This window comes from Notechis scutatus, chromosome 5, assembly GCF_049901735.1.
Source record: "Notechis scutatus isolate UNSWTSFEM ecotype Mainland chromosome 5, rNotScu1.2, whole genome shotgun sequence".
NCBI lineage: Eukaryota > Metazoa > Chordata > Lepidosauria > Squamata > Elapidae > Notechis > Notechis scutatus.
The window spans coordinates 66,194,611-66,204,393 of record NC_142013.1 but is presented as its reverse complement, the minus strand read 5'-3'; positions in this window follow the sequence as shown (position 1 = coordinate 66,204,393).

Genomic DNA, 9,783 nt, shown 5'->3' with positions numbered 1-9,783 from the left:
TTTTTATTGGTTTTTAAAAACAAACATAAACAAACAAAACATAAAAACATCAAACCATCTTCCATATATGTACATACAGTGTGCGGTTGGTTTAGAAATTGTTTTGTGCTTCCATTTCGTAGTCTTCAATTACAATTACATTGCATATAATCTCGTATTTTCAATCGAAAATTAAATACCTTAGTATCATTATTAATCAATCATTTGACTATACTTTTATTCATTCATGTTTTACAAGATAATCATAATTTACTTAGTTTGTTTTATAACAGTTCATATTATCACCCCAAATCTATCCTAAAATCATTTTTAGATATAATAAGAAGAAGTACATCTTTATATATTTATTATTTTCTAAAAGTCTACATATTTCATTACTATATTTTATTGTCTAACCATTGATAGAATAGATCCCAAATTTTATAAAATTGTTTATCCTCTTGTTCTCTAATTTCAAATGTCAATCTACTCATTTCAGCACATTCCAATATTTTTTTAATGATTTCCTCCTGTGATGGTGTTTTCTCATTTTCCAGTTTTTGGCAAATACAATCCTAGCCGCTGTTAATACATTTACAATCAGATATTTCAAGTCTTTAAGATATATTTCAGGTAAAATTCCCAATAAAAATATCTCTGGTTTCAAGTCTATATGTTTTTGACATTTTTTCCAACCACATGTGGATTTTAGTCCAGTATTTTTAGCATCTGCACAAGTCCACCACATATGGTAAAATGAGCCAGGTGTCTGATGACATTTCCAACATTTTTCAGATTTATTCTCGAACATTCTTGCTATTCTTGTCGGTGGAAAATGCCACCTGTAAAACATCTTATACAAATTTTCTTTATATGCTGTTGACATTGTCATTTTATAATTTTGAGACCACAATTTTTGCCATTTCTCTAAATCAATCCCATATCCAAAATTCCTCCCCCAAGCAATCATAGTTTCTTTAACTTGTTCTTCTTCTAATTTAATTTCTAATAAATATCCATACAATTTTTTAATCACCTTTTCATCAGTACCTGTCAAAATCTTATCTAAATCAGTCAATTTATCATAGAAACCTTCCATTTTAGAATCTTTATCATACCTTGAATGTATTTGCGCATATGAAAACCAATTCATCTTTATACCTTGTTCCTCTAGTTTTTGTATAGATTTGAGTTCACCCTTTTCATTCAATATTTCACCTTATCTAACTGTTTGTTCCTTTTTGTATATTATGGGATAAGAAAATGCTTCAATAGTCGATAGCCAGACTGGAATTTTCAAATAACATTGTCTTTTAATCTTCTCCCAGTTTAACCACAGAGACTCCCATATATAATGTCTTCTAAAATACCCGTGTTTTAGTTCCTTTATACCATAAAAAAGCATGCCACCCCAACAACAAATCATGTCCTTCTAATGCCAACAATCTAGTATTTCTTAGTGTTATCCATTCCTTAACCCACATCAGATTTGTCACTTGATAATACAACTCCCAATTAGGCAAACCAAATCCTCCTGTAATTCTAGCATCTTGCAAAAGTTTTAACTTTATTCTCGCTTTCTTACCTTGCCATATATATTTCAACACAATTTTATTTAAATCTTCAAAGTAATCTTTTCCAAGCCTAATTGGAATTGTTTGAAACAAATATAAAATTCTGGGTAATATATTCATCTTGATTGTTGAAATTGTACCTATTAATGACAGTTGTAAATTTTCCCATTTCGCCAGATCTAGTGCTATCTGCTGTTTAAGTTTGATATAATTATTCTCTTTTAATGTACTACATCTTGCTGTCAAATATATCCCCAAATACTTGATCTTATTCATGACCTGAATTTTCAATAGGTCTGCCAGTTCTTCCTTTTGTCTTAATAGCATATTCTTTGTCAAGATCTTTGTCTTATCTTTATTTATTTTCAAACCAGCTACCTTTCCATATACCTCTATCTTTTCTATCAATTTTGATGCTGTTTCTAAAGGGTCTTCTAAGATGAAAACCAGATCATCTGAAAATGCTTGCAGCTTAAATTCTTCCTTTTTGATTTTCATTCCTTTTATATTCTTTTCATCTCTAATATTTCTGTTTAGCACTTCCAAAGTTAACACAAACAACAAAGGTGATAGTGGGCACCCTTGTCTTGTTCCTTTTCTTATATTGATAGAGTCTGTCAGTTCTCCCTCTATCATTACCTTTGCCATTTGCTTATAGTATATATCTTCTATTGCTTGAATAAATTTTCTAGCAAAACCCATCTGTTCCAACAGTAATAACATGAATTGCCAATTCACATTATCAAATGCCTTCTGTGCATCTAGAAATATCAGAGCCATTTGTTTTTCAGGATGTGCCTCGTAGTATTCCAAAGTGTCCAAGATTACTCTCATATTGTCTTAAATTTGTCTCTTTGGCAGAAATCCATTTTGATCAGGATGAATAAAATTATTTAAATATTATTTAAGTCTTTCTGCCAATATTGAAGCAAAAATTTTATAATCTGCGTTTAATGGCTCTATAGTTCTTAATTTATAATGGATTGGCCTCCTCTTTTGGAATAAGTGTAATATAGGCTTCTGACCATGATTTAGGTATCTTCTTTTTTAACATAACTTCATTCATAACTTCTAGCAATGGAAGATTCAACGATTCTTGCAATGTTTTGTAAAATTCTGCCGGAAGTCCATCTGGGCCTGGTGCCTTTCCATTATTTTGCTTCTTGAGTGCTTCAGTTAACTCCATCATCGTTATATTGCTTTCTAACATTGTTTCAGTCTCTTTAGGTATCTGAGGTAAATTAGCATTCTGTAAGTACTGTTTAACTCTTTCCTCATCAATATTCTCTTGCATATATAATTTCCCATAGAAGTCTCGAATGATTTCCTTCTTCTCTTTACTACCATAGCAAACTTGGCCTTGGTCATCTATTAATTGCAATATTTTCCTTGATTCTTTCTCCTTTCTCAATTTGTATGCTAACCATCTACCTGGTTTGTTTGCGTCTTCAAAGTAGTTCTGTTTAGCACCTCTAATTTTCTGTGCTAATTCTTCTTTTTCTATTTGACCCATTTTATGTTTAATTATATCAATTTTTAGCTTTATGTCCTTTTTCTGTGGCATTTTCTGTAGCTCTTTTTCAAGTCTTTTATACTCATCCTCTAAGGCCTTAGAGGCTAATCTTTTCATAGTATTCCTTTTTCTTGTATAGTCTATTATCAAGCCTCTAACATATGCCTTCATTGTATCCCATACATTCTGAATTGATGTATCTTCTTTTTTGTTTTCCCTAAAGAAAAAAGGCAATTCTTTCTCCATCCACTGTGTGAAGTCTTTTTCCTTTAAAATAGTATTATTTAACGTCCATCTAGATCTTCTTTTTTGTCCTTTCCATTTAATTGTCATTGGACTGTGATCTGCCCAAGTACTTGTTTCAATATTTATTTCTTGAATATTAGTTATTAATTCTGTTGACATCCATATCATATCTATTCTGGACCATGATAAGTGTCTATTTGAATAGAAGGTGTATTGTTTACTTTTAGCATTTCTTTCTCTCTATGTATCTTTTAAGCTTATTTCATTTACCATTTAAAAAAAAGATTTAGGGAGAGTCTTTCTGTTTTGCTTTATTGTTTTTTGTGATGTATAGTCCAATTTATTGTCTACAATTCCATTAAAATCTCCCATCATAACTATATTAGCATAGTCCAATCCAATTATTTTCATATGTAATTTCTTGTTTGTCATTCGGGGCATAGATTGCAATCAGGAGTGTTTTCGTATTATTGTCCATTATTTCCACCATTAGTATTCTTCCATCATCATCGGTATAAATCAATTTTGCTGGGGTGGTCTCTTTAATATATAAAACCACTCCTCTTTTCTTACATTGTGTCAAGGAAGTAAATATTTTCCCTAATTTTGGCTGTATCAACAATTGTTCATATTGTTTTTTAATATGTACTTCTTGTAGACAAATTATATCAAATTTTAATTTCTCTAATTTATGAAAGGTTTTCCTTCTTTTAACGGCTGAGTTAAGTCCATTTATATTAATTGTAATCAATTTTTTCTCTTCCATGGTTATATTTTATAATTAGGTTTGGCAGCTCTCGTAGATCTTAATTCATGTTGTTCTTTGGCTTCCACCTTTCCACCTACTGTGCCTTCTTCTTTTTCAATCGCCATTTGACAGACAGAGATAATTCCGCTTTCTCAATTGAGTCAATTCTATGTCTTTGTTCTTGCCATGTGAACATTAAACCTTCTGGAATCAGCCATCTATAATTCACCTCTTTTTTAAGTAGCATTTTAGTCAGGAATTGGTATTCTCTTCTCATCTCTCTCACTCTTCTGGGTATTTGTTTCAAGACCACAATCTCCTTGTCTTTATATTTCAATGTTTTTTCTTTTGCCACTTGCAATATTTGCGTTTTAATGGCTTTCTTTGTAAATCTAATATGAACTTCTCTTGGTAAGCTATTTCTCATCACATATCTTGTGAAAACTCGATAAACTTCATCTATTCCATCCATCATCTTCTCTTGAGTTATTTCCAAAGCTTCAGCCAGTATTTCTATCATTATCTCAGCTAAGTTTTGTCCTTTTTCTTCCTCTACATTTTGGAATCTAAGATAGAATTCTGATCTATCCATGTCCCATCTCAACATACCACTTTTGTCTTGTTCAACCACCGTTAATCTATTATCAATATCTCCAATCTTCTTGTCTCTTTGTTTATCCTCTTCTTCAATTTTTTGGAATCTCTCATCATACTTCAACATAATTTGTTGGATGTTCTCCACTTTTTCATCGGTTTTCCCTGTTCTTTGTTCAAAATTCTCTGTTCTTTGTTCAATGTTCTCTGTTCTTTGTTCAATGTTCTCTATTCTCTTTTCAATATTCTTGCTTGAATATTTTGAATTCCTTGCATAATCATCTGCAGAGTCACTTTTTCTTGTTCTTTTTCTTGCTTTAACGTTGTCTGTATTGAACGTTGTCCTCCAGATGGTGGAGAGGAAGAAGTAGAAGTTGAAGAACCAGGAGCTGTAAGTTTCCTACTCATTTTAAGCAATTCAAAATCTTCAGGTTCTTCTAAACCTTAATCCAATTGTGAAGTAACCAATTATAGTTCAAAATAAAAAGAGTAGAAAAACAAAGCCCAATAATAATGATAAAAAAAAAAAAAAAAAGGGAGGACAAAATTTCTTCAGGTTCTTGTATACCTTAATCCAATCAGTAGTTAGATGAAGAAAAAAGGCTTGAAAAAAGAAAAAAGAAAAAAAAAGGAAAAGGAAAAATTATCCAGGTTCTCCAACACCTTAATCCAGTTGAAAGGTCTCAAGTAGAAAAGAGTGCATAAGAATAAACCAGAAAGGTAGTTGAAAAAACAAAAATACCAGGAAAGGAAAAAAAGGCTATTCCCTTAAAAAAAACATTAATACTAAAGCTTTCCCTTTAAAATAAAAAGCAAACGTAGAGATTGGACTTCCAAAGAAAAAAAGAAAAACAAAGACAAGCTCCAACAAAGCCAAAAACCCAAATAGTTATTACAAAAAAAAAAAGATAAAATGAAATACAATAAAGCTGGTGAGGAGGGATAGCACAACTTCGAAAAAGTAAAAAGAGCACACTGCACTTTGTTTAATTATCCAAGGCTCTTATTATAGCTCTCTTCTCCAAAAACTTATCATCTTTTTCCCCCTAGATTTCAACACCAGACTCCAGCTGTTGATAGAAACCCAGAAGAGCACCTGCAATAATACTCTCCCATGCTCTTGCCTCTATCTTATCAAATAGCAATGTCCTTGAAAAAGAGTATCAGTTCTTTCTTTCTCAGCTTTGTCTGGTCACAGGGAAATAGAATATTTTCAAGTCTCTAGTTGGCAGTGTTACAAAGTTTCTTTGCTCTCACTTTCCCACTCCTTTTCCAAGCAAAATAAAATAAGAATTAATAATAATAATAAAAAGATATTTTAAAAAAAGAAATAATTAAAAGGGAGCCTCTAGCCTAAAATATTACAAAATCAAAAAGGAGGGAAAAAAATAGACGTAAAAGAAAAAACCAGTTCAGTTTCAAAATATAAGATCATGTATAGTAAATCCAGCAATGAGAAAAAAAACATTACTTTGACATTCCTGTTTAAAATCGCCGCTTAATCACTTCTGTCAAAACTTTTACAGATTCTTTCTTTTCCTTAGGGTGTCCTTTCAGATCTTAGAATTAAAAAAAAGTTCTCACCAAACCGGCACACTCTCTCTTTCCATTCTCTTTTGTTTCGGAGCTGTCCCAACTTCAGCAGCTTTAATTTATAGTTCTCTGAAGTCTTCCACCAGTCAGTTTAGTCCTTCCAAGTTTTCCAATAAGTCTTTTTTTTCTTTTAATTTTCCTTCTTTCACCTCTTTACAGTTATCAGACAACATTTATAGTCATAGATGATCTAACAGGTTTCATAAGCCACGTACTCAACTCTTTAGTTTCAATGATAATTCCAGGTATTTGTAAGCCACTCTACTTAGCAATCTTCAAAAGTCTCAAAAAAATTTCCTCCTTAACTGTGAAGCAAATAGATATCAGACTATTATGCAAAGAGAAAAAAGAAAACAAAACAGTCTTCCATGTGTTGTTTCAAGGACATTACCAGCCTTGTAAAAATATAGTGTATTTTCTTTCTTTCACCAGAAAATGGCACCATCGCCTAAGTTTCAATGTTATACTCAATCTAAAAGCTGAAAATCTATTCTGATTTTCTTCAAGCAATTTCTTCCAATAATCAATGAAATGTTTCCAGCATTTTAAAATGCCTTTTCAAAATATTGCCAATAAAGTATCCAAGTCCAGTCCCTGTATTTTTTTAAAAATTGTATTCTCTCTTAGGTTCACTTTCTTTCAGATCTGTAATCTTTCTCTAAGTATTTGTTTGCCACTTTTTTTACCACTTTAAAGAGTCTATCTTTTTGGAGTTTCTTTTCTTTGGGGTTTAATCTCTAGTATAGAAATTGAAAATCCCTCACCCAGTGCCAGTCCACTGTTCATACACTTCTTCAGAATATTTCTTTCTTCAGTTGTCCTAGCTTCACAGCAGCCATAATGCCTTCCCCTACTTTCTTCATCACCCCTTCAGAGTGACTTTAGCCCTTTAATGGCCCCCCAATGAGAAGGGTTCAGGCTAGGTTCACAGAACCCCACTCCCTATGACTGTCCCGCAGTGATGACAAACTGGAAGTCCCAGGACAGTATTTAACAATAAATACAAGTAATTAAAATCTCACCAGCTATGCTCTGTGTGGGGGATGTGGGTGTGTCCTTGGATGACCACATGCCACAGATTAAGATGGATTATTCTTTGTGCTTCTACCTTCTCCAAATGCTACAGGAAATGGAGTCTGGCTTCCCAGCATGCACTTGTTTTGAGAGGGCAGGCTGATGGTTAATGTTTGAAGGGTCAGCTTCAAACAATACACTTGGTATTTGTCTCTCCAGCCTCTAGATGGGGATAGAGAGCAACAACAGTATATAAAAGTGATATGCTGTGGCAGTGGGCTCCTTTTTGGGCTCCTGTGCCAAAAAATGCGAGTGCATCAGCACGGCTGCACTCACATGCCAGCACCCAGAATGCAATGTGCACCTGCCATGCCCTTACCTGCACTGCAACTCACAGCTGATTTTTCAGCTGGTTTAAGGCCTTTTTCGGCCTCCCAGAAGCTTGGAAAAAGCCTCTGCAAGGCCTTTCAGCCCAAAGTATAGGCCTGTTTCGTCACTTCCAGTATTACAGGAAGTGACAAAATGGGCCTATAATTCAGCCTGAGAAGGCTTTTTCCAAGCCTCTGGGAGGCCAAAAAAGGCCTCAAACCAACCCCCCAAATAATCTGTGAGGTGTGCACATGCGTAGTGAGGTGAGTTTGCCTGCAGCTCGCGTGCCAGCACAAATGGCTCTGGGTGCCACTTGTGGCACGTGTGCCATAGGTTCGCCATCATGGTGTTGGGGCATGACAAATTCTATCTCATCAGGTTTCTGTAATTCCAATAATGTTGTATTTACTAATTTACAATAATAGAAATACATAAAATCCTCCCTGTTTTTTCTCAATACTCTCTGCATGTTGATATTATTAAGTTCCTTTAGTTATGTTTTTCCCTCTACTTCACTCTTTGGGTTTTGTTTTGAGTGAGTTGTCATCTTTTTTGCTTGATATACATTGTTTTCATACAACTGTAAACTGCCCAGAGTTGTAATTTTTTTTAAAAAAAAAATCAATGTACCTCCTACTTCCCTTCCTATCTACAGAGCTATCATTTCACACACTTCTATCAGAATATTTAAAATCTGTCCTTCCTATTCTTAATCTACTTTCTAGTCTTCTGGTCTGATATTTAATGTTTTTGCTATTCAGTATTAAAATAAATGTAATATTTACTTTTGCAAATTCTTTGTATTCAAACATAGAGGTAAATGGATGTCCATTGAGTTAATATGTTTTTCTTGTCTCCATGTTTTCTGCTTAATCTAGAATCATTTTGAAATGATTGTCATATCACGCATGCATGCACGCACACACACGATAAGCTTGTGCACCGAGCAACAGGATTTACAAACCTCATAAATGGCTAGCTCATAATTAAAGTAAGTTCTGGAACCTTCCATAACATTTCCCTCTCTTTAAAAGTAAACTTTAAAGTAAATACTTTTAAGCTTAATTACTTAAGGAAATTAATTACTTAAAATTTCATCAGATTGAAATATAACTATTTGTTATGACTCCCCTTCAAATTCAAGCGAGCAAAACAGAAAGCAGACGTTTCAGAAGTAATTCAAACAGAATAAAGTCTCACCAGATAACGGCTGGCAGAAATCCCAATCCACAGCATAAATCTTTACTCTGTCCGGCAAACCAGTCTTGGCAATAAATCTCAAGCCTCAGAGCTTCTTGCTGTAACATCCTCACTCAATAAGTCACTTTGCTTCTGGCGAATTCCACCAGGCCAGCTGTTTCCTTTTATACTTAAGCCACGTGCTAATTACCCTAATTATTGGCTCGCTCTTCTCTTTCTTTCTAACTGGGTTTGTCTCCTTAGTCGTCTCCTGTTCCTAACGTCTAACCATAAGTTTTCCAGATTCTCATCTCCGCTGGAAAACTCCCTCCTTCCTTCCCTGTCATCCATTCCCGGCTGCTGATTAGATAAAGCACCAGAGGAGGTCGAAGGTTTTGACCACTCTAATATTTCAGGTCTGTCATCCCTTGTTACCTCCATTTCCTCATCCTGGTTACTATTCCAATCACTCAGCAATGCCGGTTCATATTTCTCTGCCATGTCTTCATCACTTGAACTCATATCTGCCACAGGAGCAGAATCCAAACCCGGAGCCACAACACTATCCCTCACCGCAGGGCCCTTCCCCCGGGTCTGACGATCCAGATGCGGTTTTGAAGGGAAACGTTCATGAAAGTCCCGAATAATGTCTGGAGCATGAACTGCAGACGCATCTGTCCATGAAAAAACCTCCGAGTCATCCACTCTCTTCCCGACTAAATACTGGAAACGACCCTTGAGCCAATGCGAATCAGTAACGCTGACCACCGTGTCATCAACCTCAGGCTCATCACGGGGCGTTGATGGGGAAGTCGTACCAGCGGAAGCACGCAGAGGACACTCCGGGGAATCAGGAACCAAAAGAGAACGATGGAAGACAGGGTGAATGCGCATGGAGTGTGGTAAGGTGAGTCGGTAGGCCACAGGGTTGATGACCGCCTCAATCGGGAATGGACTGATGAAACGATGATCCA